Raw genomic sequence first — 8362 nt, forward strand, 5'->3', positions numbered from 1 at the left:
CTCTACTTGAATTCCAACAATAACCATTTGCAAAATTCTTCGGCAATTCATCACATCCTATCTGCTGGTATTTCTTCTAGCATCAACTTGTCCTATTACCTAAATCTTTACTTTGCCTTTTATTTTTGGCCTTGCTCCTCAAATAGATCACAGGCTTCCTGGCTTTTTTTTTTTCCTTCTTTGCATCCGGCACCACTCTGTGCCCCAAGCCAAGAAATACAGCAACTCCAAAGAGATAACGAAGAACACCAGGTGAGAAGCAACCACAAATTTATAAAATTGAAAATCAGATTTTTCTACCATTTTGGAATCCACTCAAAGATTTTGAGAAGAGAATTTTGGATGTATTATTAATTCCCCCACCACATATGATATTCCCAGATCATCTCACATTTCCTCTATAAGGAATGTATCAGATTATTTTAGCAGTTGGCTTTTTTGTTTTTTAATCAACAGGGTGATTACTTGATTTAGATGGATTTTGCAGACCATGTTTAATGACAAGAGTGGCCTGTAATTACCCCTGTGGGTGTTCTCAGTTGATTAGGAAATCAGTGATGCTTTTCTTTTAAGTGGAAGCTGCCTTATTTCCTTCATGATTTTTAAAGATAACTCTATATGGTATTTTTTAATCACTCACGTTGCACTATGTTTATTCAATATTTATTCTCTTTAAACATAAGTCGCTGACTTATGCTGTGATTTTTTTTCAGTCCATTCCACTTTATTTTATCTTTATTTTCATTTAATGAAATGAATAGAATCTTGTAAATAAATCCATTTTGTCTAATAGATGAAGAGATAGGGGTTTTCAAAGTAATCAAATATTTAAATAGCTGAGTTTGTAGTATTTACTGACACCTCTGTAATTAAGAAATTGTATGATGTGGGGCTCCTGGGTGGCTCAGTGGGTTAAAGCCTCTGCCTTCATCTGAGGTCTGGTCCCAGGGTCCTGGGATGGAGCCCCGCATCAGGCTCTCTGCTCAGCAGGGAGCCTGCTTCCCCCCCAGCAACCCCCTTTCTCTGCCTGCCTCTCTGCCTGCTTGTGATCTCTGTCAAATAAATAAATAAATAACCTTTCAAAAAAAGAAAGAAAGAAAGAAAAAAATCGTACGATGTTACACATTACATAATGGCATATTCCAAATAGGATTAGTCTTCTCTTCAAAGTGGCGAGTGCAGCAGTATTTAGGACAAGCATCACGTGATTTGGACACCAGAAAAATATTACTTCCTTCATCTTTCAACAGCTTACATTTTAAATGAGTTGCTCTTCACTTTCTCCGTTTTTGAATTGCAATAAAAATTTGCCATTTAAAAAGAGGTGAAAAATGGTAAACCACCTCTCTCTTGATAAACTAGCTTCTCTAAATTTTCTTTTTAAAAAGATTTTATTTACTTATTTGAGAGAGAGCTCCCACATGCCCTTGTTTGCACAGCAAGTAGGGGTGCGGACAGAGAGAGGGACAAGCAGACTTCCCACTAAGTGCAGAGCCCAAGGGTTGACCCAGGACCCCAAGATCACAACAGGAGTCAAAATCAGGTGGGCACTCAACCGACTGAGCCACCTAGGTGTCCCATAGCTCCTCTGTATTTCCAACAAAAGTATGTCTAGCAGCACAGACATTGGATGAACCCCAGACTTATTTATTTTTAAATATTTTATTTATTTATTTGACAGAGAGAGAAACACAACGAGAGAGAGAACACACACAGGGGGAGTGGGAGAGGGAGAAGCAGGCTTCCCACTGAGCAGGGAGCCTGATGCAGGGCTTGATCCCAGGACCCTGGGATCATAACCAGAGCCAAAGGCAGACACTTAACGACTGAACCACCTAGGCACTCCGGATGAACCCCAGGTTTAAAAATTGTCTAAACATACACAAATGTCTAATATCTATGTCCTCCTGCTCTTTTCTTTGACTTGTTTTTCTTTTTTTCACTACTTTGGATATTTCCATCACCTCATTTTACCTCTTCCTTCTTTTACAATTTCCTTTACTCCTTTTCCCCAGGCAAGTTTTTCAGCTTAAATTCAACAGAAAATTAAAGACCAGGGGAGATCTTTTACCTTGAGAAAGTACTAGTTTGTCTCAAGTATTTGTTTGAATAAAATGTAAATACTCAGAGCCACTGACCAGATTTGTGAAGAGCCTGAAATTTTATCCTACATGCAAACCAAGAAGTTATCTGCACATTTTATGGCTGTTAGCCAAAGCCCAAGACTCCAGGGCCAGAGATAGAGGACTATTTATTACCACTGGTCATAAGGCTCTTCATTACTCACAACGATCACTGACAGGCAGAGTATCAGCATTTGCACCCAATTCCTCAAGCCCCAATTCCCACAACAAAACTGGAAGAAAACCACACATTTGCATTTGCAGCCAGTTGTGTTTCAGAGAAGAACCTGGAGCCTAGAGAACTCAAATTTTTTACACTGGACAATAAGCATACCAGCCTGTTGCTCCTGAAGGAAATAATATTTTTCTCTTCCAAGACTATGAGTTATATAAACATCCTTGAGGAGATAATCCAGAACAAAGGCATTCTGTACCTCCATTTGCAAGATAACAGGGAAACTTAAGAGACCAAGTGAGAATTGTCCCCTACTAGTAATCACAGTCACCGTACAGGTCATTATGAATTATTTTTTTAAGATTTTATTTATTTATTTGTCAGAGAGAGAGGGCACAGGCAGGCAGAGAGAAAAGCAGCCCCCCCCCCCCCCCGGTCAAGCAAGGAGCCAGATGTAGGACTCGATCCCAGGACCCTAAGATAATGAACTGAGCAGAAGGCAGAGGCCTAACCAACTGAGCCACCCCAGCATCCTGTTATTATGAATTTTAACCTGGTACTCTGTACCTATTTTCAACGTATTTAGGCAACCAGAAGAGTATGCAAGGCATTTACTGAATGAATGTGAGCGGCTTAAATTTTTTAGTAAGTGGAATTCATATAAATAATAATGATTATAAGTAATTCTAAAGTAGACACAGGTTCAAAATATTTTTTGTTGTCCTCTAGCCCCTGATATCATATTCCACTAAGACTTTATGCTTAACATGAAATATTTACCCATTGACTTAAAAAAAAAAATCTTTTATTTTCTTTTTTTTTCAGGTACACACATACACACACACACACACACACACACACTTCCTATCTTTCTCACAGCCAGAGATTATACACAATATTGCTAAAGTTTAAGTCATGTAGAGAACGGTGCTCGAATTACTGGTAAGTAATTGATACTTAGTTAAATATTTTAAGGTACTCATATCACCAACTAGTTGTTCTTTTAAATTATACTTTTTTTCCTTCTTATTTCAGCAAACCCAAATCTTCACTCTCAAGCCCAGGAAAGAATTAGAGACAAGAGATCTGGCAGAGCCCTCGATTTGCAGAACTGTTGTATCTGTTTTTGAATGCTATGAAACGGTCACACTGACCTGGCCACGGTGCAAATGTCTTCAGTGGGCATTTGAATTATTTCTGTTTCCAGGCAAGACAGTACTAACTTAGCCCAGCTCAGAAAGGAGAGAACCCATCATATTTGAGAAGGAAATTTTACAACGTTCTTCAGGAACCCTCAGGCCCGGTACTTCTAATCTTTGTAAAATCCTCCTTGATGTGAAGATCTGCATTTGCCTCGCAACAAATTAAAGCTCTTTCATGACACAGAACTCTTACCTGCCAGTCTCTTTACGGTCCCACATTCCCCTTGGATTCTCCACACCCACCCCAGTGGCCATGTGCGTGTACATGTTCAGTGCACAGAGCCCTGAAATATGTGTCTGGCGTTGAGCTTCTGACGAGAGACAGAAAATAAACTTTCCATTTCCCTTCAGTGGTAAACTTCCTCCTCTTCTCAGGCGTCTGTTGTCTGCAGCTGAGGAACGGGAGTGACATCACTAAATGTGTAATGTGTGGTGTGCCATGAGGTCAGCTGAAGGGTAATTTCTAGGAAGCATGCCTATTCGGAAGTCAAAGCAGCGTTGGCACTGAGCAGGGACACTCAGCAAAATGATGCATTTGGGTCAGCATCCCCACAGGGGACCTACACCAGTGACCTCATGCATTAACCCAGCCGTCCTAACACTCCGCACACGAGTGTTCTTCAGGGACACCTCAAGTAGCTTCTTTATGGATTTGAAGTAGGAAATGATGAGATTTAGCCAAGGTTTCATTTTGAATCGAAGTGAAGACATGCTGTCAAATGAAATACTTCTGGAATCCTGCAAAGCTTTCTTTTTAGCTCTGCACCCTCGAGTGGATGTACCCAGTTACCAGCTTTGTTCTGAATGCTCGAAGGCTCAAACCCACGCCGACACTTACCCATAAACAGTGCTCTTTCTCCGAATCCACAGTGTGTGTGTTGGGAGCGGGGAGTGAGAACAGTATGTGGAAGAATAAAAAGCACAAACATAGAATGTCTTTCTCTCAACCATCACCAAGTCTAAGCATGAGATAAGATATAAGGATCATCTTTTAAATGACTTCATCCAACTCCGTGCTGTATTTTATCCTGCCCTTCACCCATGACTTTTCTTTCCACCTCAGCATTTTTTCACATGCTTTCCATTCCCTGGATGGTCTTCAGCGGTCAAAATTCAACTCATCTGTAAATGTCTAATTCAAAAGCTGCAATCTATATGAAGATCCTTATAGTAGGAAATATTTGACAAAGTCATCCAAGTGCCTAATGTATGCAAGGGGTTAAACATGTAGCCTTGAACAAGGCAAACACAGTTCCTGGCCTTATGATACTACACTTGGTCTTAGCCAAAAGGCCAAGAAGTGATGGCCTTATAATACTTGTAGCATTCAATTCCCCTTCCAAACTCCTGCAGTCTTTACTATAACTCCGATGAATTTTGTGGTAAAGATATTCTTTGAATTGAGGTTTTTGTTTTTCTTTCCTGAAGATTTATTTACTTGTTTGAGAGGGGAGAGAAAGAGCAGGGGGAACGGCAGAGGGCAAGAAGCAGACTCCCAGCTGAGCACTGAGCCCACTGTGGAGCTCCCCACGGGGCTCCACATGGGGATGGATCTCATGACCCTGAGATCAAAAACCCGAGATCATAACAATCCAAAGTCAAGAGTCTGACGCATAACAGACTGAGCCACCCAGACATCCCTTCTTTATATTGAGCTTTCTTGATGGATCTCTTTGATAGGCCTGTTGAGAGATTTTGCCATTCTTAGAGACCCTGAGAAGAAGGCCACAGAGCACATCTCTACACTTAATTATGTCTTAAAACTTAATTACCTCAACAATGGTAAGTAAAACTGTGGTTTCAGTAAAATCAAGCAAGTTATATAGAAAACTCTTTTGCCTCAATTCTTACAATTAAAAGATGTTTCTGAGTGTGCTTATCCACTTTATAAGAGTAATACCAAAAACAGAATTGATATTTATCTAAAGGCTGATATTTTCCAATGTCATTCCTAGCAATAATAGTTTCCATTAAGCAGAACTATAGATGGAGGTGAATAGGAAACTGGACTTAATATATACTGATCCAAAATCATGCTCAAGAACTCAAAAAAAAAAAAAACAAAAAAAACCCTTCTTATGGATTACCTTCTTAGCATTGTTTCTTTTTCTTCTTTTATTTATTTCATAGAGAGAGAACAAGCAGAGGGTTGTGGGGGGAGCTAGCAGGAGAGGGAGAGAGAGAATCCCCAAAGACTACCTGCTGAGCATGGAGCCTGACTCAGGACTTGGTCCCACCACCTTGAAATCATGATCTGAGCCAAGATCAAACGTCGGATGTTTAAACAACTTAGCCACTCAGGTACCCCAGCATTGTTTCTTCTTCATGAAACAAAAGCTCAAGGGGAAAAATCCAATCATTTGAAGGTCCCAGTTAGTTGGGTCTCCATGTGGCTTATTCCCATAGTCATAAGCCTATTGGGTGATAGCTGGGCAAACATCAGTTATGGAGAGTTGCTCTCTGATCATCTGTGTGAGGTGTGGTGAATTATCTCCTGTAGTATTTAATCAGTAACTGCAAATTACCTATATTTCCAACATATGGGTATTTAACAATATAATAAAGAACTGTCAGTATGAGAGTTAACAATGAATCAAACCAAATAAACATCAAACACGCACAATTTATAACTGCTAGTTATAATATACTGGTTAAGTCTCTATTTCCTGAGTGTATGCCTCATGCTTGTGTAAGTCACAGACTTCGTGTAGCAAGGGACTGTGTCTTTCCTTTCACTGATTTCTTCTGAAAGACCTAGTATGATGTAAGACAAAATCAAGTCCTGATTGGAAATATCAAGTACTATCCTCCCTCAATATATAATTCTGCTGAGAAATCTACCAAAATACAAATTAGCCATAAGGAGGTCCAAAGAAGTTCTTGTGTTTCCAATGGAAATTAGCTTGATCCTTAACAACAACAACAACAACAACAAATATATATGAAAAATTTATAAAGAAATAAAAATGTATTCTTTTTTATTCTTTATATTCTATTTCTTATTCTTTATATGTATAAAGAAATAAAAATATAAGAATATATTTATATATAAGAAATCAAAATATGTACTATATACATGAAGAAACATATATATACATATAAACATATATACACATACGCACATACACGCATGCTTACTATCAAAATCTTGCCCACCTCGAATTGTTTTTTTTTGATACCTCTGTTTTGTTGATGCTTTTAGAATGCATATAGTTTGCCTACTAGGTAATCCACATGGCATATAATAAATCCATACTGGAAAAAAAAATGCAACAGAAGGCATTTTATTTTTTGTCATTGTTCTTGTTTTTTATGTAAGCTTTACATCCAATATGGGGCTTAAACTCATAAACCTGAGATCAAAAGTCACATGTTCTACCAACTGAGCCAGGCAGGCGCCCCAGCGAAAGACATTTTATTTTATTTTTTATTTTTTTCAAAAGACCTTTTATATGTATAGAGACCCAGGCAGAATTTCAACAACTGGTCCTGACCTGTAGGCAACTTATCTTAAAGAAGAGGCTTCATTAAAGTATTATTATACTGGTCATATCAGACCATTTACCCTAGAAAATAAAATCTCTCAGATGATGTTGTTTTCATCATTAACATACTTGGAAACAAGAAGCCCTCTTAATATCCTTGCCTAAGTCAATGAAATTCCTAGAAGTTGAAAAGTTTTCACAGTCTATATCATTTTACTGTTTCATGAGTGTACTTAGAATGGAAGACACCCAAGAAAGGAAAAAAAGGCAACTAAAAATCCATTGTCATAAAATTTACCTCTATTGTCAGAATAGTTCTGATTCCATTTCCATATCCAAAGTATCCATGTGTGTTATAGCTCCCCTCAAGCTGATAGAACTCATTTATCAGCACATTTCAAAGTTAGAGTAAACTTTTTACAACACTCCCATTGCAACTCCTGAGCTGTAAAGCCTGTCTTACTATTTGTTATAACTTTTAAAGCAAATATCTCCTGTTCAAATTCTTACGCATCATCTAAACTGTGTTTCTCATCATGGTGGTGAGCAAATACACCCAGTTTAAAAACAAATATGATTTTGAAAGACACTGTGTTGTTCTAACAAAGGGAACATTGTTCGTCTTCCCTGACAGCCTCTCTCTAATTAAAGAGGCCCTGATGCTCTGCAGAATGCCAGGCTCCTTAAACAGCCCCCTCCGACCCACTGTTTTCACTGCACAAACAGTGGAGAAAACAATTTCACCCTACTGGGGGCTCCTTCCGAGAAGAAAATTTAATAATGTCCACAAAGGGATAAGGAAACAAAATTTCCTGATGGGACATACATTTCTTCTTCCCAAATGCCCCTGGCTGGCAGAATTGGTTAGAAAGGGGGCTCCTTTTACCACCGTCTCTCAGCTGTCTGTGTGTTATCAAGCCTTGGTTTTTGTCATTGTTGTGTGTGTTTCTTCACTCCTTTTATCCATACTGATAAACCATCTTTGGCATTCTATTTTCCCAAATCTGGCTCTGCAAAAACACAAAAGCTGAGAGATCATTTCATGATGAGAAATGGCAGCATCAACTTCTTCACTTTCAAAAATCATCTGAAGAGAGGCATTTTTCAAGAACAAGTGAGGATGTGCTGGTACACACTGGCCTGTGTCTATGTTGCAGTCATGATGTTCCACATGAGAGCTTACAAAGGGAAAGCTTTCTCTATTTTTCTAAGCTTACTCTAGGTATTTGCTTAGTGAAGTTCATTTCTACAGCACCTCACATTTGTACACATATCTCTACACCTTTATAAAAAGAATGCAATAACATCTACGTAACTCCATACCATTTCTAATTCCTATTTGTTTGGTTATGAGAAACATTTATTCAGTTAGAGGCA

Source organism: Mustela erminea, chromosome 10 (assembly GCF_009829155.1).
Source record: "Mustela erminea isolate mMusErm1 chromosome 10, mMusErm1.Pri, whole genome shotgun sequence".
Classification (NCBI taxonomy): Eukaryota; Metazoa; Chordata; class Mammalia; order Carnivora; family Mustelidae; genus Mustela; species Mustela erminea.